Raw genomic sequence first — 26,701 nt, 5'->3', positions numbered from 1 at the left:
CCCAGAACAGCAAAACAACACTTGGCCAGACACGGCCAAAGAAGTCGCGAGTTTACTAAGTGGCAACAGCAGGAATTCCAAATCTGTCCCCGCTAATTTTATGTGGAATCAATTAAATCGTTTCAGGGGGCGGAGCGGAGGGGGAGCAATTCCCTCTACGTGATCTCATCTGTGCTTTAATGCAATTGTCCACTCTGAGCCATGCCGCACAGCACATAATAAAGTAATAAGGCTAATCTTGTTTCTCTGTCGCCTCTCCGGATCGACACGGCAGTTATTGTATTAGATCCGTAATGAGATTCTGCACTCCATCAACACGATGGTGCGCCAAGGGGGTGGATGCCTCTTTCCTCAGATAGAAATTTTGTCCATTTACATGCTATCATTAGTTTTATACAAATGTGCCCTTGAGCGCGCCGCACCTCTGCACCACGCTCGTTTGCAAACACTTTACTTTGGCAGCAAATGATCATCGCTGCCTCTTTCCTTACACACACATACATACACACACTGAGACCTCTTTCTTTTGGGAGGGATAGGTAAGCAGGACGAAAAAGACAAGGGCAAACAAGCTGTAGTGCGCTGTTCTACAGAGACGGCGTAATGTAATGTAAGCCCACACACAGGCACAGAGACAGAGATATGCACTCCGGTGGGACGCACTCATCGGACAGGATATGAAAAGCACAACTTGAGGACGGAGCATATCTCAATCTTCTGACGCTTACATAACTAGACTATATGCAGCCAGCCTAGATATGGTGCAAGGGGGACCTTGCTGTGCTATTCAGGGCTCAGCAGTAAGGATTATATATATATATATATATATATATATATATATATATATATATATATATATATATATATATATATATATATATATATATATATATATATATATATATATATATATATATATAATATTTTATTTTATTATATTATATAATATATTTTTTATATTATATTATATTATATTATATTATATTATATTATATTATATTGTTTCTGACTCGCCCTGTTGTTATGCAACTGGGATGCAGCTATAGAAATCAGTTGTTCTTAAAGTTAATCGTGAAATCTGCTTAAAAATATTTAAGTATGTTAATAGTGTGGGGAAATTAACTGGATGTCATGTGCTCAATGGCTGTGGCACTGAAAAAAAGTGACATTTGCCAGACAATTGCACTTGCATAAGAATTAATTCAGAAATTAGTCAATGACAATATATTATATGCATTGTCACTACTTTGAAAAGTTTCATGTTTTGATATATAATGATGCATATCTTTACTCTTTTTCGCAGTGTAATTCTGTTTGTTTACTGTTGTTTATTAAATGCTCAAGTATCATAAAAATACAAACAAAGCTAAGGGCCATGTTTTGGTCAATTTAACAGTAAGAGTTAAAAGGACTGAATGTTTAGTGTTGTCTGTGTTTATTTATAGAATTTTTTTGACAGCTGACAAATATTTTATTTTATTGTTGTTACTCTTGTTAAGAGACTTAGCTCTCATTTTTTAAAACAGTTTTTCTTCATACCTGTAATGGTAAGAGAAATTAGATGCGTAAAAAAATTGTATTATAAAAGTGAGACTAGTGAATGTCTTGAATTGAAACAGCTATATCTTTAGATGTTGTTATCAGGGATGTGCGATTAATTGAAAAAGTAATCCTTATCTTTCAGAACCCATAATTAATCAAATATTTGCTAGTCAATTACTTTCCTCACAGTGTTTGGTCACCGCTTTTATTAAGGCTGAATTATACTTAACATATTATGATTTATACTTATTATTATAATATTATACTTCTGCCAAGGGCACGTGTACAGTTCGGTGCAGCCTTCGCATACCCACACACCTCTTAAAAAATGACTTACATGTGACATCTACGTGTAGCACAAGATTTGTGATTGGTTGGTTTGGTAGCAGTGATGATGGTGTAATTTCAGTTGTTCAGTCTTGATGATCTGTAAATATTGATAGATAGTGGATAGTATGTGTTTACTTCAATTATTTTAAAATCAAGTATTGCACCTTACATTCACAAATCTCTCACTTGTAATATGTGAGCATATTTATTGTACAAAACTTGTCAGTGAACTATTGCAAAACCATAAAATAAATATATAAAATAATCGTTCAATAAATTGTAATCAAGTTAAAATGTGCAATTAATTTTTGATTTTAAGCCCAATCACCCAGCCCTGTGTAATCATACTATGACTGGAATAATTAATAACTATTAAACTACTCTCATTAGAATAATGAATAATTATTAGAAAATAATTCTCCACATCACATTATGCTCGTCACTAGCATGTGTGTGAAATATTTTCTATTTATTCAGTAGCCTGTGATCAATTATTGCCTATTTATCTGTTGTGTAATAATGGTCACAGGTGTTTAAGACATAATTTGTGTTGAGCTTTTCTAACAACTCCCATAAGCATCAAACAATCTCAGCCTGAAGTGGAGAGTTTACTAATACATTTATCTAAGTCTACTCAGTGGGAAAGAGATAAAAATAAATCCCTCAAACATCATATCAGAGATAATATTTCATGGAATTAATGCTGAATATCTAATTATCACTTTATTTGAACAAAACAAGATTGCACTTAATAAGCAAATTATCATGATAATAAACCGCCTGGATGGGAGCCAATCTGAATATATTAGGTGGAAACATCTTTAGCCCCTGGAATAGGAAACTAAAGTGGGAAATTTTCAAAGATACAATTATTGCGCTCTTTGAGCCACTGGCAGATAAGAATCAATGGAAGCAAATGAGCGTGATCATATGACAAATGTTAAATGCATCATGCTCTGCTCATTGTGGGATGAAGGCACACTCATGTGGCGGCGCTGATAACTTTGAAGGCGTTTATAAAGGAGAACCGAGCTTTTGACTCGTGCTGTGGCGTGAAAATGAAGCCCTGCAAATGAGATGCTGTCTCTTTAAGACAAGGCTTCTAGTTCGACGAGGCGATAGATCATATCTAAAATAGAGTGTTTGCACTTGGTGCAGATGCCATCATTACTAACTACTTGCCGCGGATCCTTGAAAGCTAAATCGTTTTGCGATGCATCATTGAGCATTTACTTGCCTCACCAGCAGATGGGTCCTTGTGGTCCATCTGTTGGAAGAGATGTCTTCAACAAGCCCCCTTCACCTTCAACCGAAGATGTTTGAATATTCATTCCATCAGAAGAGCTGCCTGTTGGGACTGGGGTCAGTGATGTGGTCCTTTTTTTTTGGTCACCTCGGGTCACTACATTTTGGACGCTGAGTGAGGGGTCTCGCACCTGGTCTTCTGGCTGCACATATAAACACTGTTTGTGTTTATGGGGGAACAGATGAACATGTGGACGTGGGTGTATTAAAAAGAGAAAGGAGCAGGAACCATCGGGTCCCCTGGTAATTAAGGAGGCTGCATCTGTTAAAACATCACAGCTTAATGTGCTCATTAATTGTGTGCTATTTTGAATAGTTCATTAGAAGTATCTGGTCCAGGGGGGCATATTTCATACACAAAGACTTTGCTTAACTTGTGGCCTCAGCTTAACGCATTAACTCTTCACTTGTTTGAAAGTTAGAATGTAAATATATGCGATATATTTTATATTTAATGAATGCAGATACACTGCAAAAAATCCACCCAGAATGAGTGAACATATTGTCCCAATATTTTCAGAGTTAAAACAACACTCTTAAGAGAGTTACCTGTACAACACTATACACAAGTTATATATTTACACTGTATCGAGTTAAAAAATAACTCTGATCTACACTATGCCTCATTACTTGAACTTAAATGGAGTAAGTTCACAGTACTCATATAGACTAGTTTTTTAACTTAAATTGTTCGTTGCAATCGGTTTCCTCAAATGGTTTTTACGGAGTTGATTTGTTGAGTTTTACAATACCCAGTTGGTTTAGGTTCTCTTCATTTATTGGCTTTTACTGTGCTCAAAGTTCTTAATTCTACTTGTTTGAAAGGAGTTTTGAACTCAGTGTTGAAGGTAATGAATTACTTAAATACCTCATTACTTGAACTTAAATGGAGTAATTTCACAGTACTCATTAGGATTAGTCTTTGAACTTAAATGTTTTGTTGCAATCGGTTTCCTCAAACGGTTTGAGTTACCTAACCTTTTTAGGTTTTGCAGTGTAGTGTAAAGAATGAAAGTTCAACATCTTAACAGGGACAATTTAACTCTGAACTCTTGTCTACCTCGCAAAAATTACAATGCGCGTGGTTGATGTTAAAACAACCTACAGAAGAATGATAGAAAAAATAAACAAAAACGATTGTTATTTATCTTTTTTATCATCGGAACATGTTAACACATGACAGCCAGCACTAGAACATTTACACTTTTTACAAATGAACACTTTTAAAGACGTAAAAGAACTTTAAAAATGGCATGACTTTCATTTTCCATTTAGATTTTTGATCAAATGTATTCCCAGATGTTGAAAATAACACCATTAAGTGTTGGTTAGTTGTAGCTTCGAACTCTGATTGTGTTATCAAAATATAACTCTCAAATTATATCTCTATAATGTCAGCACTTTACTCTGAAACGCTTTAACACAGAGAGTTTAACACTGATGAATTTGCTGTGGAGGTATTGCTTCAATACTGACTGAACGTGCTATGTGATAAAAGATTTGTGTCATTAAATCTTTAAATTACATACAGGGGTTTGTTTGAGTCTTGGCTTGTAATCTTTATTCGTAAGCAGCTACTGTATGTGTGTTTTTTGTGTGTGTTTAAGTTATGCCTTAAAGAGTGCAAATGTATGTCATCTTGATACTGAAATTTTGAATGGAAAAATTGACTTTTCTGAGATGGGATAATTAAGATTTAGTTGACAATATAAACAATGATTAGAGAACACTTCTAGGAGTGGAAATCAAATGAAAGCAGTAGATGATCATGACCACAAAAGCTTTCATGGTAATGCCTGCTACTGTATACTCAATTCAAACAATTAAAAGTAAAACAATTGAAGTCATTATCAATTTTTGTGTAAGTTAGCATTTGTATAACTCAGCATTTTAGCCAACTGCAAAATCAGAATAACTAAAGCCTTCTGCTCAACCTGGGAAAGAACTGACTACTTAAACTGTAGTGTAGTTACATTTATGCATAGATGTGGTGTTGTGTAAACCATATCTCTTTTAAAAAGAGGTTAACCTATGCAAAGAATACTGAAATTGTGTGTTACAGATTAGTAGTTCAAAAGTGTGGTCAGGAATATGAGTGGGCCAATAGGCTCAATGGCACGGTCCTGTGAGGATTTCTGAAAGGATGACTGACTCTTTATGATCAGCCCTTCCGGAACATCACTATTTGAAGTCTCATCATTTATATGATTATGGAGCAACGACAATAGACTGAACCCTTGACCCTCATTTTAGACAGCGTTGCATTATTCGCACCATAAGGCCTTTCAAAACTACTTCACTCTCCAGCGGTACAAAATTGATTTCTCCTCATGCCATTCATGCATTTCCATGTTGCATTACCCTGCGTCAAGCTCTTGCTTCAATACACGCTCGCTGTTTTACATAAGCCATTACTGTACGGTGTCACTTGTGTTTATTTCCAACACATGTCTGTGTTACATTGATATTTTGACACATACTTAGCGAGGGGAAGAGGGGGCTCAGATTGGGACACATCCTTTTCAGCTCCACCTGAACTGCTCTGTGCCCCACTGCCAATCTAATGAAGCTGTTATGGTGCGAAGACTGACAGGTTAATTATCTTTTATGAAAGTGGGACAAATTGAACTGTGTCTTTCCATCAGTTTTTGATAGATCAGAAGGCTGCCGGAGGTCCTGCGGCAGTACTCGAGTGAATCTCAGAGCTAATCCACTCTATTCTCCCTCTCTCACTCCTGAAAACTCCCAAGGAATGCATGCACTTTCTTTCTGCACCTAGTGAGCTCCCTACCTAGACTGCATTTTAAAAAATGAATTCAGCCATTTTCATGTTGTTACAAAGCTTTTTTCTTCCGTGAATATCAAAAGAAGCCATGTAGAATGATGATTACAAACATCTAAAACAATGCAAAAGTTAATAAAAGAAAATTTAACAAATGAATTGTTCATATAGTATCTTTGTTTCAGAAAAAACTAAGAAATTGAGATTCGGTTTGAATTCACTTAGCTGTTCAACCATATGAAAAAATTATTGGGTCTGTTTACTCTTGCTGTTAAGATACATTTTTTTTAATCTGATATGGGGGGGCGACGCAGTGGCGCAGTAGGTAGTGCTGTCGCCACACAGCAAGAAGGTCGCTGGGTCACTGGTTTGAACCTCCGCTCAGCTCAGTTGGCGTTTCTGTGTGGAGTTTGCATGTTCTCCCTGTGCTTGCGTGGGTTTCCTCCGGGTGCTCCGGTTTCCCCCACAGTCCAAAGACATGTGGTACAGGTGAATTGGGTATGCTAAATTGTCCATAGTGTATGAATGTGTGTATGAATAAGTGTGTGTGTGGATGTTTTTCCAGAGATGGGTTGCGGCTGGAATGGTAATAAAATGTGCTCGATATGTTGGCGGTTCATTCCGCTGTGCCAACTCCGGATTAATAAAGGGACTAAGCTGACAAGAAAATGAATGAATGAATGATAACTGGGGGTCAAAACTAAATACAGGTGTAAACAGACAGCCTTTTCCATGCCTACTGTCACATAATTCTTGAACTGAATGGGATGTGTCGTTATAGCGCACTATTCAGACAGAAAGTAAACGTTTGTGTTTGGAATGACACGTTTGGTCAGTGTTTTCTTGAACAGTCCTGATTCTAATATAAAACCACAGCATTTACTTGGTTTTCATCTGTTAGTAAAGAAATAAAGCTGTATCATTTACTCCTGTTCCTTTTACTTTCATGCTGTATGTAAATGGTGCAAATTTATTTCACAATTTTAGATGGAAAGATAAAATGCCTTAACCTATACATATACGTGGCATTGTGAACCAAATTCCTCTGACCCCTAACGTTATTTAGACCTGTTTTGTGAACTGAATGAAATTGATAATTGCCAAAACCTGATTATAAACAAAGATGTATTGATTCAGAAGTTGCTTTTTTTATATATACCCAAAAACATACCGAAACAAACATTTGTCAAGTTATACAGTACAGTGTCATATTAGTCACATTTAATTACGTTTCACAAACATTTCTATTGTATGACTTGAGAAGATTTGGAATAGATAACCTATTCTAAATTTTGAAATTCATTATATTAAAAGCATAACCAACAATTGGTTCAGAATTAAATATTGATTTCATACATGGTACGTTCCAAAATGAAAATTCTGTCATAATTTTCTCACTTGCACCCAAACTTATACCAAATTTTTTTATAAACATTCTTTGAAACACAGAAGAAGATCTTTTAAAACATCTATGAAATTGCAGTTCCATTGTAAAATATTTTACTCTGATAAAGCAATCAAACCAACTGGATTAAACAGCTTGATTTAAATTGATCCATTTAAAAAAAAAATTTACGAACATTTTAAAGCATCAAAATAGAAGGACAGAAATCTCTTACATTTTAACAAAATATTTTCAATTGTGTTTAGAAGATGAACAAAAGCCTTGAAAGTTTGGAACAACATGAGGGTGAGATATTTTTTTGCCCACATGTGACTCAGATGCCAAACCGCATACGATCTGATCTTTTAATTCAGTATTGTGCCACTGTCATATGTAGTAATACATCCATCGGACACAGATCTGATGTTTTGCAATGCGACCGCAGTGTAAACGGTGTTGTAGGATTTCATGTGTCTTTTACATAACCTTTGAGTGACATGCGTCATCATTCTGTGCTGCAAAACCTCAACTACTCCTCAGCAGCATAGTGGAAATGCATACAGGGCAAATACTTTACCACAGAAAGGCAAATTTTAAAGGCAAAACTGGTGCTAGTTAACCAACCTGGTTCATGATTGGGGCACGGGTTGATCCGAAGCTGAAGAACCTCGGGGGGTGTTGTCAATAGGGCATCGGTGCACAAAGTAGAGGGCACTTTCATTTTAAGGATGAACTTTCTCTCTGAGAGAAATAAAGGGCAGGTGCTCAAGCACCCAAACCCCCCCCCCCCCCCCCCCCCCTGCACATACCTGTTGTTTATAACAAAGTAAAATGAAATAACTCTGAAAACAGAGATAAACCAACTCCGCCTTCACAGTTCAGTCTGTGGCTGTTTATTAACACTTGATGAGTTCACTACACCGGTGGTCAGAACGACACACACCGCTGTTGTCATAAATCACAAATGATCAGTGTTTTCAATTACAATTGGTTACTTATTTTAAGTTTCACATGAAAATGATTTAAGCACTAAGTCTCATATAGTGAAGGTATGATCAGAACTGAGTTTTTATTTTAGTTGAACTTAAACTAAAATTTAAATAACTATCTCTTATATGTCATAGGCATGTTTTCATTGTTAAAATAAACTGATTTCAGAAACTACTTCAAGTGAAATGAGAGAAATGTTGATTGATTTCAACAACAGAGAAGCAGCTCTTAAAGAGTTGAATTCACTTCATCCTCACTTTCAGCTTTAAATATCATGATTTCTTCTAGCACAACCCATCAACCCACCCCCACTTTTTTTATCCAATCCACCTGACCCCTACATCTGACTCAGACAACCCCTCCTTTCTTCATTTCTCTCCATCTCGCTCACATAGGCGATGTTTTCATGCCCATATGTTGCCTGACAGACCTGGACCAGTACATGATGGCTATATCTAAATGTTGATGAGAGATGTGTTTGTAAATGGAGTGTTGTTTGGATGGGGAGGCTGGGGAGTTTGGTTCTGGCTGGCAGATGTCAAACAGCGGAGCGAGAGGGAGACGACTTGACAACTCTCTCAGTGGCAGGCCGGTAGACGGGCACCGAGGAAGCGGCCTTTTAGCCCTTCGCTGTGTGACACCTGACAGCCGAGTCCCATCTCATATCGCTGCACGGACAGCCTGGAGACATCACTTATGCTCATGTCTAAAATAAGGTGGGGAATAGGAATATGTTAATTAATCAGCGGTCAAGGGTCAAATAGATGAAGACACAGCTCATGTCTCTGGGGTAGCAGGATGATTATATAGACTGCTGGTCAAAGCTTTTTAAGACAAGGTCATCAAGCTGGAATCTGATCAGTACATTTATTTGACAAAGTTAGTTTTTTGTTTGTAGAATAGCACTGAAAGTATCCAAGAACCATGATACATGCAGTGATCAATCAGTAATAGCTTGGAACAAAATTACTCTAATCGTTTGCTATATTTGTCATATTTATTTGGTACTCAAGTGCTCCAGTACTTCACAGATACAATGTTGTTACCAAGGTGTATTTCTAAAAAGCATGATAATACCATAGTTCTTTAAAGCGTTATTCAACACGATCTCATGGCTATTCATAACTTTTTGATTTAGTGGCTAATTCATATGATTTCTAACAATCTCACTCATGTTATTTAGTATGATTTGCTCATTAATGACAGTGGGGTTTAGGGGTTGGGTGCAACGTCTCCTTTCTAAAATCATACAGTTTTGTACAACTGAACTTGTACAAATTCGTACGAATTAGCCAATAAACTGACAAAACATAAAATAGTTAAGTTTCCTTGTGAGATCAGGCTGGTTATATTATTTTGGGTTGTTTTTTTGTTAGTAGTCAGCAGTGAGAGATACAGTCACCAGTGAGCGATACAGAGATAATTAAGTTATTAGTAATCTTTTATGTAAACATTCAACTGTTCTGTTAATGTATTTTTAATTAAGTACATTTGCTTTTGTTATTGCAAAGCTATTGTTCAAGGATCAAGTATGTATGTATGTTTCTAAACATATTTCTAAACATAATAATTTTAATAACTCATTTCAAAATTTCTAATAACTGATTTATTTTATCTTTGCCATGATGACAGTAAATAATATTTGGCAAGATATTTTTCAAGACACTTCTATAAAGCTTAAAGTGACATTTAAAGGTTTAACTAGGCTAATTAGGGTAATTAGGCAAGCTATTGTATAACGGTGGTGTTATTAGACAGTGAAAAATGTTATCCGACATACTGTGAAAAATTCTTTGCTCTGTTAAACATCATTTGGGAAATATTTAAAAAAGAAGAAAAAAAATCAAAGGGAGGCTATATATATATATAATAATATAATATAATATAATATAATATAATATAATATAATATAATATAATATAATATAATATAATATAGGCGACGCGGTACGCAGTAGGTAGTGCTGTCGCCTCACAGCAAGAAAGTCGCTGGTTCGAGCCTCGGCTGGGTCAGTTCTGTGTGGAGTTTGCATGTTCTCCCCGCGTTCACATGGGATTTCCTCCGGGTGATTTGGTTTACCCCACAGTCCAAAAACATGCGGTACAGGTGAATTGAGTAGGCGAAATTGTCCGTAGTGAATGAGTGTGTGTGGATTTTTCCCAGAGATGGGATGCAGCTGGAAGGGCATCCACTGTGTAAAATCATGCTTGATAATGACCCCAGATTAATAATGGGACTAAGCCGAAAAGAAAATGAATGAATGAAAATATAATATATTAATATAATAAATATAGTAACATAATATAATATGATATAATATAATAATACTTGTTTATTCATTGCTTATTTGTATATTATTTTTTATTCAAGTATTCTTACAATTTTCTTATCAAGCGTAAATTGGCAGCATAAATAAAATAACTTAAATTTTTTACATAAATTCAAAAATATTTAAATATGTCTTATTCATTCATTCATTTTATTTTCGGCTTAGACCCTTTATTAATCCGATGTTGTCACAGCAGAATGAACCGCCAACTCATTCAGCATATGTTTTATGCAGCGGATGCCCTTCCAGCTGCAACCCATCTCTAGGAAAATGTCTTATTTAAAACACATTTAAATTGTAATATTTCCCTTTTTTACTTCAAAGTGAAACCTCTAAAGCTGAGTTGGGCAGTTTGCAAGCACTGGACATTAATACATAAATGTGCATATGCATAAAGATCTACATTTATCTTTATACCCAGTAACCCTGCACAGCTGCTTGAGCTTTCTAAACAAATGGAGCCAGGTCAAAGACCAGAAGGCAGCAGCCACGATAAACTCGTGCTCTCTGTACATGTATGTGAGAGAGTGTGTGTGATTGACTGGAAGGCCCATCTCTCCTCACAAGGGGTTCCGGCAGAGAAACAGCGCACCTCAAGCTCATTGGACGCCCGTAGGCTGCGCAGGCATTAGCACCGTCGCCCAGGTGACCGATAGCGTCGCGCTAACTGAATGAGCCGTGCATTTTACCTCTCGGACCATCTGGTCCCGCTGTCGGAGCGGCCTCCCCGCCTTCTCCCCGGTGGGCTTCTGTCTGAAAAGAGGAAGCAGGACGAGGGGCTGATGAGCGAGGCCTTGGGGCCCTCCATCACTCCTCGCCACCAGGAAGGCACCAGCTGTCTGCATTCATTTGCATTCTCTCTTTGCTTCCCCCCCCCCAAAAATAATGAAATTAGCCACAAGTTTCCTGAGGTGATGCAAGACACGGACTTAGGCAGGACGTGTCAGTGTTTGTGTATGTGCGCGTGTGTGTGCTTCATGAGCCAGAGAAGAGAAGGTCATAGAGCCTTCGATGCTAAAGACAGAGAGGAAGGGAAAACATACATGCTAGTGTGGTCCAATGGATTAGCCGAGGTGCTTTTTTGACATTCTCTGTAAAGAAATGTATAGACCATTTATTATTTGTATTTTAACCAAATTTATATCAACAATCACATTGCTAGAACAGCTGGTTTAAAGATGTAAAATTATTTTATATTAGCTTCATGCACAAACTTTTTAGACAGGCTTATCAGCAACCTGACACAAAGCAGAAGGCTGTTGTATAAAACTGAAGGTTTTTTTTGTGGAAAAACAACTGGCTGAATGTACATTATCTCGCTTATTACATGGCAGCTTGCGACAAAACCATATTATACTGTAAGACACAAAACATTGATTTTTTTTTATTAATAATTATTGATGAAACTGACTCTTTATATGTAAAACTTGCAGAAAGAAAAACGGCTGGATGCAGCCAATAATATCCTAGTTACTGCTTAATAACAAAATAGTACCAAACAGTCAAGAACAGCGGACTGACAGATAAGCATATGTATGTATTGTTTGGCTGTTAAATGTATAATGTCTAATGATTTTTAGCTTTTAACTTGTTTTTTATTTTGTTTGACCTAAAAAAATGTTGCAAAAAAAACATTAAAATTATAAAAAGGGCTGTGCTTTATTGACAAAAATATATTTTGGTATTTAATTTATAATTTAAAGGGGTGGTCCACTACGATATCATATCATAGTTGATGTGTAATGTAGCTGTGTGAACATGAACAACATTTCTGAATGTAATACACTCAAAGTTCAATGCAAAGGGAGACATTGGCTTTTACAGAGTGAGCTTGGCAAAGCCTACAGCGAACGAACTTTGGGCACTACAAAAAATTCATCCAGCTTAGTGAGATCACAAATGATTCAAGTAACTTGCATCCACCACACGCACACACCCTGCGCAGCAAAGAGGTGTGGCCAGAGGCGTTGTAATGTAGCAGATTGCTTAAATGGCTTCCAAACGCTGCTATTTCCACAGAGCTTCTACTTTTTTCTGTATTTGGGCTTCCAAACTGCTGTAAACACCCTCAATCTTCACCAGAGCTACAGTATCTCAGTTCTCAAATAACAAACTCTCAAAAGATACAGTATGTGAACGTTTTATATTACTTACACATGCTCATTCCGAATATATGTGAAAGACACTTGTCAAATGTAATTTTAGAGAGCAGGCATGAGGTTCAGCTGTATCCTCAGTGTCATTTTCTTTCTGATTCAGGCACACACTGATAGGGCTAACAGCTATTCTGACAAAATCGCATGCTCGTAGGGGCGTGGCGCTTTTCCTGGTGACGTGGAGCAATAAATCACAGCACATTATGTTAGCTGACCAATCAGAACCTCTTGAGGACGGGCCTTTCAGAGATTAAAATAATTTGTTTAAAATGGCTGATTTACAATGGCATTGTTCAAGTGAACAGTTGTAACTCAATTCCAAGAAAAGCTGCATTCTCATAGAGGTTACCTTGCCATGGTACTTTGGAAGAATGAACTTTAGACGATGCGAGAACACAGAAAGCATCATATGAGAAATTAGATTTTACGATCTTTCTGTTGGTCACATGACCTTCACACATTTTAACAACTGCAAAAAAAAAAATTACATTACAACATTTAAAAACATATTTTTTCCTGTTTCAATCTATATAATACATATGAAAATATTGTTACTTTACGCAATACAAATAAAACTAACTTTAATATTGTCTTATTTTTATGTGGTTGAAATGGGAAACTCTTGCGATATATCTGAACTATAAATAATTGTAAATAGTGAAAGTGCTGTGCTTCCCTCTTCTTTAATTAGCCACAATTGACTCGATGCACCCTTAATATCAAAAGCACCTTCAGGTTCTTTCATGCATTCTTAATATTAGAGTTCTTGAGTATTGGAATTGAACTTTGATGATTGTTAATGACATTGTATGATAACACAAAGATGCAATATCGCTTGTTAAACAGTACATTTATACATAATACAATGAGAAGGTACTCTTCCATTAATTTTCCTATGGCTTAGTCTCTTTATTCATCAGGGGTCGTCTCAGCCGAATGAACTGCCAGCTTCACTGAAAAAAGTGTTGCATGCAGAACTGTTGCAAACAATTTGTTTGTGTTGAATTTAAACAAACAAATAAAGTTTATTAATGTTCAACTTAATTTGTTTTTTGAAATTCAACACAAATAAATTGTTTACAACCATTTAACAAAAAAAAAAAAAAAAAGCAAAATCCAAGGAATCATCTCTGAATAATTTATTTCAGTGTATGTTTTACACAGCAGAGGATCTTCCAGCTGCAACCCAGTACTGAGAAACATCTATACACACTCATTCACACACATACACTACGGCCAATTTAGTTTTTTCAATTTACCTGTACCATGTCTTTGGACTGTGGTGGAAACTGGAACACCCTGAGGAAACCTACCAAACATTGGGAGAACATGTAAACTCCACACAAAAATGCCAACTGGCTCAGTCGGGACTAAAACCAGCGATCTTCTTGCTGTGAGGTGGCAGTGCTAACTACTGAGCCACTGTGTCACCAGAAGTGACTCTTTGAAGAGTCCTTGAATCTTTTACTCAAAAGGTATATTAGGTGCTAATTTTTGACAACAATAATCTGACATAATTTAAATGTCAAACTTTATAATCAGAAGCTTTCACACCACTGCTTAAATGATGCCACTAAAGAAAGTTTTAACCAGTGTAGTTCAATTGAAAGATGTGGGTCATAGTTATGCTAACTAGTTATCAATTAAACAGCAAATTTTAATGTTCAAGAGATGCACACCAGTATGACAATGCACAGAATCAGCTTTTAAGTACTAAAGTCATACCTTCAACTTTTTGTATAAACAGCAATAACTAGTAATGTGAAGTGGGCATCTATTGTTTTCACCAGCAGAGAAAAACTTATATAGATTCATTTTCACTACTTTGACATTCAAATGGCATTTTTACCCAGAAAATGGAGATATGTATTATAGTTTTTTTTTTTTTTTTAAGTTAGGCTGGTTCTCAGTATTGGTAGTAATGCGTGTGGTGTCCCGATGGGAGCGTCCCTCTCCAGCATTCCATAGCCGTGCTGTCTGCTTAGGTTAGTCTCTGACAGCTGGCCTGATTGATTCTCTGAGCAGAGCCAGGCAGGGGCACAGCCTCACGGTGAGCTGTACCTGTCTACCCTGCCAGAGCCCGGGGTCAACGTTGGGCCCTGGGGTCACTCTGTGTGGGCCACAGCTGACACATCCCTCCACCACCCATTAGCATCATCTTTATTTCTTGTTATGTCAGGGCAAACACCTCAGCCAACTCATGTATCCTGACCATTAGTAATCCACTGGTGTCATGACCAGGCAGACACACAGGTCAATAGATGGTCACTTTCTGAAGTCTGCTACTCTGTGTTAGGAATGGGTCCAAAGTTTGTGATGTATTAAGGCTGCACGATTCTGGCTAAAATGAAAATCACGATATTTTATTTATTTTTTGCTTAATCTCAAGATCACGGTTTCTCATGATTCTGTAGATGTAAAATAAAGAAAATAAATGTTAATATGAGCAGGATATTGTTATTTTTATTTTCCAAACATGGTAAAACAACAATAATAATATTAGGCCTATGTGTAGGTCTACTGTTGGTTAAAATGCTATGTTTTGTACAGACTTTGAATGATGGACTTGAATAGACTTTAAATTTGTCCTGGAGTTCGTTCTTCGTACCTCGCTTAAATGTTCTAGGATAATTTGGCAGATCCTGGATCTTTTAATCTTGATAACTGATCTCTAGCTAACTTGGTTCTTCAAACAAATTCGCGAATCAGATTAAAATGTCTGAATGAACTGATCTGAGATCGCTGCGTGTGTTGTGAAGTACAGATCTGTCGATCCCTGAAATCATGATCAGCAATGCAACAATTGTCTGTCGGCACAGCAGCATAATGACGTCATCTGATTAATATTCAATTTTCCATGTGAGCAAAATTACATAAAGTTCATAGGTAACGGTTTGTTAAATATAATACTCAATAACTTTTCACCCTGTGTTGTGGGCTGCAGGCTTTACACGTTCATGTGTCAGGAGTATTTGGCAAATTATTTAGTTTTACAGTTAGAGCAGATTTTCTTTACTATATAGCCATAGTAGTATTTTAGTAGCTTTTTAGTAGTTTTTTAGTAGTTTCTTAATCAGTGTAAAGATTAACTGGATGTTTACAAAAGCACTTTGATATTGGTAAAGGTGTATGCAACTTTTGTGAAGCATCAAATCACCGTCATATTAGCTGTCAAAACATGTTCATGACACATATTGTGTATGTCTATTAGACACAAATTGTACTAAAGCGATCTAAAAAGTTCATATCAATAGATGTTCTCTTTGAACAACCAGGTGGCAGTCTTTGTACTTTTATTCTGGAGTTTAGATTGCATAAGTTTTATTAACTTTACACACACACACACACACACACACACACACACACACACACACACACACACACACACACACACACACACATATATATATATATATATATATATATATATATATATATATATATATATATATATATATATATATTTATATATATGTGTGTGTGTGTGTAAAATATATTAACTATTATCCCAAGTGTATATAACTACTTATAAGAATTTGATACATTCATTATTATCATTGCTTGAACTGACCCGATCTAATCCTGTTTATATGAAATGAACCTGCTCCCTAGCAGGTTTGAGCTACCTGAACTGTTGCTATGAAAACAACTCTGGGATCAGTTTTAAAGAAAGAAACGATCCTGGATCGTGTCAAATCGTCAATAACCAAATCCAGCTAACTGAGTAATCCACTCATGAAGAACGGACCCCTGGTTGTTAATGTACAGTAAAGTGATGCACCAGAATACAACTATTCACAATTCAAAAGTTGAGTTATTGTGTTTGAGACATATTCTTGCAATCTGTCATTGACAACAGTATTAGACCGTTTTTTTTCTACTGGTAAAATCAGACATTTGTCATCAGATTCCCTCTTGCATTATGTTCAACATTATATAGGTTAGAGTAGTTATTTTGACACTGTTAAACATTTATTTTCATGCACAACATTTTGCGTTCACTATTAAAAATAAACCAAATCTAAGTTTAGTCATAATCTTAACTGTAAAATGTGATAGGATCAATTGAATGATGTGTGCACGGGTTTTATTTTCACTGCCGAGTGCGGTTCATGTCATGGCTGCTGTCACTCTGAGAAAAAAAAAAAAAAACATAGATGCAAATCATAGTTCACGCGCTGCTCTAAAACAATCACTCTGTGCAACAAACTGAACGTTAATTGCAACTTTATTACCTGTTATTTACAGCCTATGCAGGTTCTAATCACTAAAGTAGACATTTCTGGGCACACGTGTCCTTTCAGTAGTAAACAAACAGTGCGTCACCTTATGTGTCATTTCACGGCTGCGAATACATCATTACATTTAGACGGAAATGACATTCAGATTGGGGTCTGATAGGGATCATACTCTTTATTCGAATAATCGTGCAGCCCTATATTGATAAAAATTCTCTTCATAATATGAATTAGTCATTCTGCAGTATTAAAAATAAAGGCTACAATCTGGAATCTGCCACTTTAATCAAGCTGTGGTATTATGGGGGCTGTATAACAAATATGGTCTGTGCAATTAATAAATGTGTTATAGCAGCACATATGTGATAAAGTTTTGCCTGCTTACAGTTGGAAGGGCATCCATTGCGTAAAACATGTGCTGGATAAGTTGGTGGTTCATTCCGCTGTGGCGACCCCAGATTGATAAAGGAACTAAGCCGAAAAGAAAATGAATGAATGAATGAATGAATGAACATTGAAATTATGCTATGTTGATTAGCATTGCATTATGTAACTTTCTTATAAAAATACCCAGGATGGCTTAAAGAACCAACAATCTGCTTACTGCCTTCATATTTGGTCAGTTTAAGAGTTTCTATCATCTTTCTACTCACTTCTACTCACTTCTGTGATGCATATGTGGAGTTTATGTGTGAGGGCTCTCTCTCTAACTATGAAACAGACATTACGCCCTTTTTAAATGTGTTTATTAAAAAAAAAAGTTGCTTTCCTAAAGATACAGGATTTATTTTGTCACTCAGTGGATACTTTTGAATATTGTCAATATTGTTATTATAGTAAATACCAGAGAAAAGAAAGTGCCATAGTTCTAAGCTACTCATATACTATACAGGTGATCATTCTAGTTTAAAATTCTTTCTTTGTTTTATCTCTCAACCGCTTCTTAAAGGCACGTCAGCACATCCTATCTATCAATAATGCCTTGTCACTCAGACGGCTGACAATCGCCAGAGGTACAAAGCTGTCAATAGGCCTGTTTAAGACAGACACCTGTCTTTTTGTGATGTAGCAGGCAGAACAAATGCTTGTCAATACCTCTTGTGATCGGTATTCATCATCGCCTCGGCTGCTGGAGTCTATTTGGATTGGTTTGTGGAGATTCCTGTGTGTTTGGACTTCAAAGTGAAAACAAAAGGGCTTTTTGTAAGTGCCCTACAGAAACAGAAATGGGCCAGCTAATTTATGCACGATAACATCACTGATTGCAATGTTATGTAGTTTATCTTAGTCTGTGTGTTTTGGAAGACCATGATATGCAGCTTCAAGAAATGGCAGCTGTAGTGTAAAGTAACAAATCACAAATACTCCAATTACTGTAATAAAGCAGATTTCTCAGGAATTATAATTTATTAAGAAGTTTTAAAAATGTACTTTTACTTTCCCAGGAGTCTTTTTTTGTTCTGTATCTGTACTTTTACTTCACTATTTTCCTTCAACCGGCAGTCACTACTTTATTTTTTCTTGTCTATGGGGATTGGCTGAGTATAAAAAATTCTGTTTCCTGTGATTCCTGTCCAATTAAATCACACAAAGAAATTAAAAACCTCAAGACATGGGCACTTTATAAACTGTCTGGATCATTAAAAGTGTTCCAAAATAAGAAGATATCCAAAATCTTTACACGTACTGACCCAGAGACGATGAAGATTATTTACCGGATGACTGAAATCGCCAAATGGCCTTAAACAATAACAAATTGCACTACAGAATGTTACGTTTACTCATCCCTGTACAAAATACATGTATATGCTTCAGCCTTTTACAACATAATACTCACTACTCAATACTCTTGAGTAAGGGTCTTCTAAAAGTGCTACTTTTTACTCATACTTTGAGTAATGTTTACAAGAGATAATGGTACATTTACCTGAGTATTGTCTTTTTTGTACTCTTTCCTCCACTGTTTTTCATTAAGCAGTTTGGGTTTGTGTTAAGATTACTTTAGTGCCATAGAGTTTAGAAAGACAATACATGACCAAGACAGAAAAAAAGTTCTGCACATTATGGTAAATACTAGTTAACACTAATTAACTTGCTACAAACAGCAAGTTTTTTGGTGATTACAGTTCAATCCAAATAAGTCAATCAAATTCAATCAATGAAATAATAAGTTAGTTAGTTTTTAAAAATAAGCCAGTTACCTTTAACTTTTTTTTATATTTACCTTTTTGCATTTAATTTATGATACATTTACAATTTGGGTGTATTCACACCTGCCTTATTTAGTTTGGTTGAATTGCACTAAATTTAGTTTTTTCTTTTGGTGCAGTTCGTTTAGGCAGGTGTGAATGTAGCAATCGCACTCGAGTGCGCACAAAAAGCAGACCAAAAAAGAGGTGGTCTCGATATGCTTTAAAGCGAACCTTAAAACAGTTCATTTGTGGTGAGAACACGATCTGAACTAAAAGAGACACAACCTCAAAAAGTGCTGCACCTTTTTGGACTAATCCAGCTGCCGTAGTCCGATGCTTATGGGGTGTGGAGGAAACATATTTGTTGACAGTGCTTTACCAACCATTTTAAACAGAGAGGGAGAGGGAAAAACATTACCTGATAATATTTCCGGATGATTAATTAATTAAATAAATTAATTCACGCCGCCTCCTAAAGCGACTTGCGATGTGCCTTCACCGTTTGCAATGCATTAAAACATTGTTTACCAGCAGCAGCCGCACTTCAAGTGATGTATACAAACTATATAGTATATGACCAGGGATACAATCAGCCAGCGCAGCCATCCTTCCATAGTAAATAGCGACATTTTGTGTCTGCCAGTTTGTTTACTTGTTTACGTGCGTTAATTCTGACCAATCGAAATGCATTTTAGGAAATATGTTCAATAACATTTGGCCAATAAGTGATGTGGATTTTGTCGCATGATTGCATTTTGGTTTTTTTCATTTGGTTCGGACTAATGCAATAAGTGTGGTGTAAAAAGGACCCCAAAGCAGCGAAAAAATGCTACAATGTATCATGTGTTGCACTTGGTGCAGACCAAATAAACCGAACCACAGATGTGACACACTCTCAATTATATTTTTATTAGTTGAATAAAAATAGATTTCTAAAATCTGCAAAACTTGTGTTGTTACATTGTGGAAATCATGATGAAAATCAGGCATCACTTTCTTGTATGGAACAGAGCAACTTCTTTTGTTTTCAATGGGGCGCAGGTTTTGATCATTATTATAACCAAAAACTTTAATCTTTTATTATGGAAGATGGACAAATATTTGGAAATATACAGAAGGATGAGGTTATCAGAAATTGATGCAGGCCCAATTCAAACTGATCACTCAAAGTGTTTGTATCTGCTAGGCCACATATCCGACCACAAATCATCATTAACCCTAAGATTCAACATTTCCATACCACAAATCAAGCTTAACCGCGCTCTCGAGCTCTGATTGACCCAGCCAAACATCTTATCCAAGTAAAAACAGCGCACAATCAAAACATGGATTGATAACAGACCACAAACATCTGTTGCCGCCTGCAGCTGATGTTTGGAGGAATATAAATCAATAGGATGATCAGTAAATCACACTCGGTTCTGTCACAATATTATGCATTAGTCTGAGGGAAGTCAGAGGGGCCGAGGCTTGCGTTGAAGCAGCATGAAATGCCTGCTCGTATCTGCATGCGAAATGTAATTATGGAATCACCCAAGTGAGCTGTGCCACACATCTGCCACAGCATCTGGCGGGCATCTCATCTCCAGTCGCCCGCTCCATTCGCCGCTATTCAAATCCATGCCTACAAGCACATTAACGCAGATTACAAAGCGCTCAGTCTCTACTTAAGGTTCATTCTCCGCTCAGGGGAAGATAGAGGAGATTTGTGTCTTTTAATTTTGCAGATTGCCGTGCGTTAGTCTCAAATGAGATGCATTTGCATGAAAGGCTGCAAACAGATTCCAGGTTTAAAAGATGGATGAAAGCTGATGTGCAACTGTAGATGGCAAAAGCTGATGCTGGTGTTTAGCTGTGTATTGAAGCAGACAAACTTTTGTCTGAATCTGAATTAAATAAAAATTTGGTTGATTGTTGATCATTAGTTTAAGCTTTTAAGGTAATGAGATCATTAGCTTTTTAGTAGAGATAAAGCACTGTAAAAATTATTGCTGACTTTTTTTGTTGTTGTTAAATTAAAGCTACCTATATAACTTTCATCAGTCAAACTGAATAACATATTGAGTTAAACTTTGTGTAACAAAAAATAAATAAATGAAATCTGAAATTCTTTTTAGTTGAAATGACTTGGTCATCTTTTTTTACAGTGAACTTTTTCCTCTTTTAAGCCGCTTATCAACATTTTATTAGGGGCTAAGCACCGTGTAGGCACCTATTGTATACGTTCATGTCTTATTATTATTATTATTATTGTTATTATTATAGTTATTATTATTATTATTCCTTCTTTTCTCCTTCTTCTTCATCTTCTTCTTCTCTTTCTACATATTCTTCTTCTTCTTCTTCATTTTCATCATCTTCTTCTCTTTCATCTTCTTCTTCTTCTTGTTCTTCTTCTTTTTCTTCTTCTTCTTCTGCTAAGGGAGTCTATGGCAGCTCTTTGAACCGTTTGCAGAATTTGTGCAAACTTTGTCACTTTGGCGTAGGCCAGTTTAAACACACTTTCTGTCCACCATCTTGAGTTAGTTTAAAAATCAGTTGTTTTAAACTCCCCATAGATTGTTAGTCCCATTTCCACCAAGTTTGGCTCAGACCATCCTGCCAAAAAGTTATAGAATTTTCTCTTTGCTCTGTAGCTTGTTACTGTGCTTGTTTATGATGTGACCGCTGGGCTGCTTGGTCCCTATAATTGCTGCTTGCAGCTATATTTATTATTATTATTATTTATTACAAATATTATGTATAATCAAATGTGTAAAGACATGTCCACATCCCATTTCAGCTCAAAATCTAATAAATAGCTTGTTGAATATATTTTTGTAACAGTTATGTTTCAATGTCTTTTTGAGTTTGAGTCTCGGCTGGGCCAGCTGGCATTTGGTTTCTCCGGTTTCCTCCACAGTCCAAAGAAATGCGCTATAGGTGTATTGAATAAACTAATTGTCCGTAGTGTATGAGAGTAATTGCAAGTGTTTATGGATGTTTCCCAGTACTGAGTTGCAGCTAGAAGGTCTTTAACTGTGTAAAACATATGCTGGTTAAGTTGGCTGTTCTTTTCGCTATGGTGACCTCTGATGAATAAAGGGACTAAAATTAATGAATGTTATGTTTTAAATAATAATTAAAAGAATCCAGGATTATCATTGTGTATACACACTGAATCAATGTAAATCATCTTAATAATAATAATAATAATAATGATAATAATAACAATAATAATAAACTATTATTCTGATACATTTTACTCAGTATTTATTATTATAGTTTCATTGTTTCATTTATTACTTTTTAAATTATTTATCATATCTAAATTATAATTATACCTAACATTTAAACAAATATCTTGAAATAAATAAATTTATAAAACAATTGAAAATATGCTTTTTATTGCATTTTCATATTGAATCGCAACCTTATATTGTTTTATATAATGATTATCACTTTTTAAAATGTGTTTTATTCTAGAATTTTTTTTACTAAGATGGACTTTCTTACTAAGCAACTTTCTCTCATGCACTTTGCTTTTGAGTTTCATATTATATTTACTATACTTAAAAATCTTTACACACTCCCCAAGCTAATCAGAGATGTGCTTGTTGCAGTGAGTTAAGTGAGCCTGTTTTGGCTGGTCGGACAGGCAGGCAGGAGGCGAGCAGCGCGGGCAGTGAGCCTACAACTCTGACACGTCCTGCTGCGGCTCAGCAGTGAACTAAGACAGCCCATCACTTCACTGTCAGCACTCTGACCCCCTCACACACACCCCACCCTCCACGCCGGGACCCCCTCTCTTGTCTATGACTGATGGCCTGAATGATGAGTCTGACCCCAAACCCCAGACCGACCCGGAGCCTCAGCAGCCTCACACCGTCATTCTCTCACAGCCAGAAACAATGAATGAATGATCGCTCGTTTGCTTCACCAAGAACTTCAGCCAGGTTTACAGCTCACAGTTATGATGAATATCACAAGTCTTTCACAAACAGGATGATTTTCTGTTGGAGCAGTTCACTCTGAACTATTTGTTTGATTTAGATGAACAAATCAAATTCAAAATTCTTGACAAATTTCTACTGACAAGAGTTCTTCATGAATTCAAATTCAAGCTAAAACCACAACATCATACATTCATTTATTTTCTTTTCGGCTTAGTCACTTTATCAATCCGGGCTCGCCAAAGCGGAATGAACTTATCGAGTGCATGTTTTACACAGTGGATGCCCTTCCAGCTGCAACCCATTACTGGGAAACACCCACACACTCTCGTTCACACACATACACTATGGACAATTTTAGTTTACCCAATTCAACTGTACTGCATGTCTTTGGACTTATAGGGGAAACCAGAGCACTCGGAGGAAACCCACTCGAACCCGGGGAGAACATGCAAACAGAAATGCCAACTGACCCCGAGGCCTTCTTGCTGTGAGGCGACAGAACTACCTACTCTGTCACCCTGTCGCCCAACATCATACAGTAGATGGTAAACCAATCAGATGAATATTTTACACTTAAACTAAACTTGACTTAAATCATATTTTAATGCTGCAATATCTTCCATATCGTCATTAACCCTTGTGCACTGTTCAAATTTACTACCTTTTACTTATGTTAACTCCATATAAAATTCAGAAACTAATGTTTTTTTGCACAGACCTATCTAAAGAGTTAATGGTGCCAACTGATGATCAACAATAAAAATGACAAATTTTACATCTTTACAAAAGGAAAAACCATCAACAATCAAAAATGCATGATTATTACATGGTGTCATGGCTTTGCAATCAAAAATTGTGGTTACAATAGAAGTCAATGTGGCAAAAACTGCCACCAACAATAAATTAGGGAGAAAAAATTCTCAATCAAACAATCTTAATCTTAATCAAACAATGCATCAAAGTCAATGTTCTTACTAATCTTTTACGTCCAAGACTGTGATAAAAAGTAAAAAAAAAAAAAAAAAATCCAGTCCACAATTATTTTTTATATTGAAAATATGTTGATTTGTTTTTTTCACCAAATCAGTTACATCATTTATGAATTTGTAAAATAGAGTTAAAATCCTGTAGTTTTTTTTAAAACATTTAGTTGTTTTGATCAGTTTGATTAACAGATTTCCGCAAAAAAATATTTATCTGATGCAGTTTAATAGCAGTTTAATTTAGTGGATGTTTCCATCCCTAACACAACAAAAGAGTAGTACATTTGCTCAGAGTGTATTGTTGAGTTTTTTTTTTTTTAATTTCAAAGCATTTTCCCAAATTATGTGTCAAAATAAGATTTGGCAACAAAATCATTCCTCTACCTGAAAAGTTATAGCCAAATTGAGACTCAAAATTACCCCAGAGTGGATGAAAACATCCTCAACAGTACATGGTTACAAGGGTTAACATTTGAGCGGAAAAGAGGTCTTGGAAAAGAAAAGGGGTTCTTGTGAGGGTGACGTTTTGGAGAATTTACATCATTCACCAGATTAAATGATGAGGTAAATAAAATAAACTTGCATTGTTATAATATTTAGGGTGAATTTTCATCTAATGCAGGTAATTGACAGTTTTTGGTTGCTATTTGTTTTTAGTATGTACAATTTATGAATGTAGTATGTTATTTTAAATTGCTGCTTCAAATTTTATACTTTATACTTAATATATACGAATTTTATATTAAAAATTTTAATGGTGACATGGTGGCTCAGTGGTTAGCACTGTCGCCTCACAGCAGGAAGGTCGCCTGTTCGAGTCCCGGCTGGACCAGTTGGTTTCCTCCACAAATCCAAAGACATGCTCTATAAGTGAATTGGAAAAGCTAAATTGGCCCTAGTGTATGTGTGTGAATGAGAGTGTATGGGTGTTTCCCAGTACTGGGTTGCAGCTGGAAGGGCATCCGCTGTGTAAAACATATGCTGGATAAGTTGGCGGTTCATTCCGCTGTGGTGACCTCTGATGAATAAAAGGACTAAGCCTAAGGAGAATGAAAGAATGAAAATTTAATGCATTGCTCAGTATACTCAGTATAGATTAGTCATGTTAGTAATCGTATGTGTAAATTGCATTAAAAAGTACAAAAAGATGTCCCATACATTGTTGGAACAGAAAATAAATGTAATTTGAAAAAATGAAAATACATGAATAAAAATACACGGTGATTACATTGAGTAGGTATTCATTTAATGTCAACTTTAAGAGTTACTTTGAGAGTTAACTGTTTATTGATGGTCAAATACTATTTGGGTATTTGTATATCCCCCTGATATTCCATATACACACTTTTGGTCAGGGAAGAAGTTTTCCCAGAGACAGAAGAATGAAGACAAGGCTTTTTTTTCATATTTTCGCTGTCTCTACTCATTAGTAGACTACATGGCTCTTCTTCATTCTCTCCCTCCTCAGTGACTTCTCCTCTCTTCTGCATATGGCTTCACTCTGTGAAGAGGACGTCCCGCCGTCAGCGTGCCTCATTCTCTTCTCTTCGTGTTGGCTGAGATCCACGGCAGAGCTGAAGCCAAGACCTGTCTAGAGAGCCCATCAAAAAGCACTCTCTGAGAGGCCACACTCGGAGATCTGCTGCTTCTCTAGAGTTCTTCATTACTGTAAGTCTCATTATTGCATTAAAAAGAACAACAGATTAGAGGAATAGCTCATATAACCACAATTCTGAAAGTATGGGATGTTTTACTCAAATTAATTGAAATCAAGATTCTTTTTTTTGTTATTTTCTTCCACTTTTATTTCATTGACAAAAGTACAAAGATCTGCAGTGTTTTCAATCGACCACTTCAATGTATTCTGTAAAAATGAATACATTTAGAATTGTATTGATTTCACACAATCAAAAGTTGAAACAGGCAAAATAAAAAATGAACAGTTTATAGAACATCTATATTCAACGTTAGGTTACGTTAAATGTCAGATGGACTTAGATTTTCCTCAGAAACTCGCTGTCACTGCACACAATCTGCCGCAGCATCAAGAAATGCGACTTGAATGTTTGTAACACAAAATAAAACTATTTGTCTGCTGTGTGGGTCAGAGCAAAAGACAATGCAAATGTGTACTGTCTTTAGATGAGTCCACATTTCAACCTGTTTCTATGACAAATGGTTTCCATAGAGACTTGAAGGATGCAAAAGATACATACTGTTTGTTACTAGAATATTTTCTCTATTGCTCTCCAAGATAAACAGTTGCTTATACCTTTACGTATTTCGGAAGAACATTATGATGTAAATCCAACAGCTCGGATCTCTCCTGTGGTTGATGGGATTGACTGCTAGAAGGGATACAGCTGAGATTGGGAAGTAATAATATTATTTATTAAATTACGCATTAATTGTATTTTATTAGTGTCTACCCCAACCTAAACCCTAAATCCAACCCTCGTGGTAATGTAAAAATATTATTTGTTGTACAGTTCCACAAAAATTATGCTTTTTCGACGTGAGTATTCTCAGCTGTAT

At 36.1% G+C, this 26,701-nt stretch overlaps 1 long non-coding RNA gene across 14 annotated transcripts in view; it reads left to right on the top strand.

Moving 5' to 3' along the window:
- The window catches only part of LOC147833110 (uncharacterized), a 142,073-nt gene that overhangs the window by 58,243 nt on the left and 57,129 nt on the right, over window positions 1-26,701 (top strand). For 7 of the 14 annotated variants that reach the window (XR_015513525.1, XR_015513526.1, XR_015513522.1 and 4 more), the window contains 2 exons: window positions 23,583-23,728; window positions 25,635-25,834. This is a non-coding gene — a long non-coding RNA (uncharacterized LOC147833110). Of the gene's footprint in view, window positions 1-22,850; window positions 23,184-23,582; window positions 23,729-25,634; window positions 25,835-26,701 lie in introns of those variants that run through there. The other 7 variants (XR_015513517.1, XR_015513514.1, XR_015513513.1 and 4 more) reach the window with 3 other exon arrangements.

This window comes from Danio rerio, chromosome 17 (genome assembly GCF_052040795.2).
Source record: "Danio rerio strain M-AB ecotype USA chromosome 17, GRCz13ab, whole genome shotgun sequence".
NCBI lineage: Eukaryota > Metazoa > Chordata > Actinopteri > Cypriniformes > Danionidae > Danio > Danio rerio.
The sequence above is the reverse complement of the archived record's forward strand: the minus strand, read 5'-3'. Positions and strand labels throughout refer to the sequence as shown.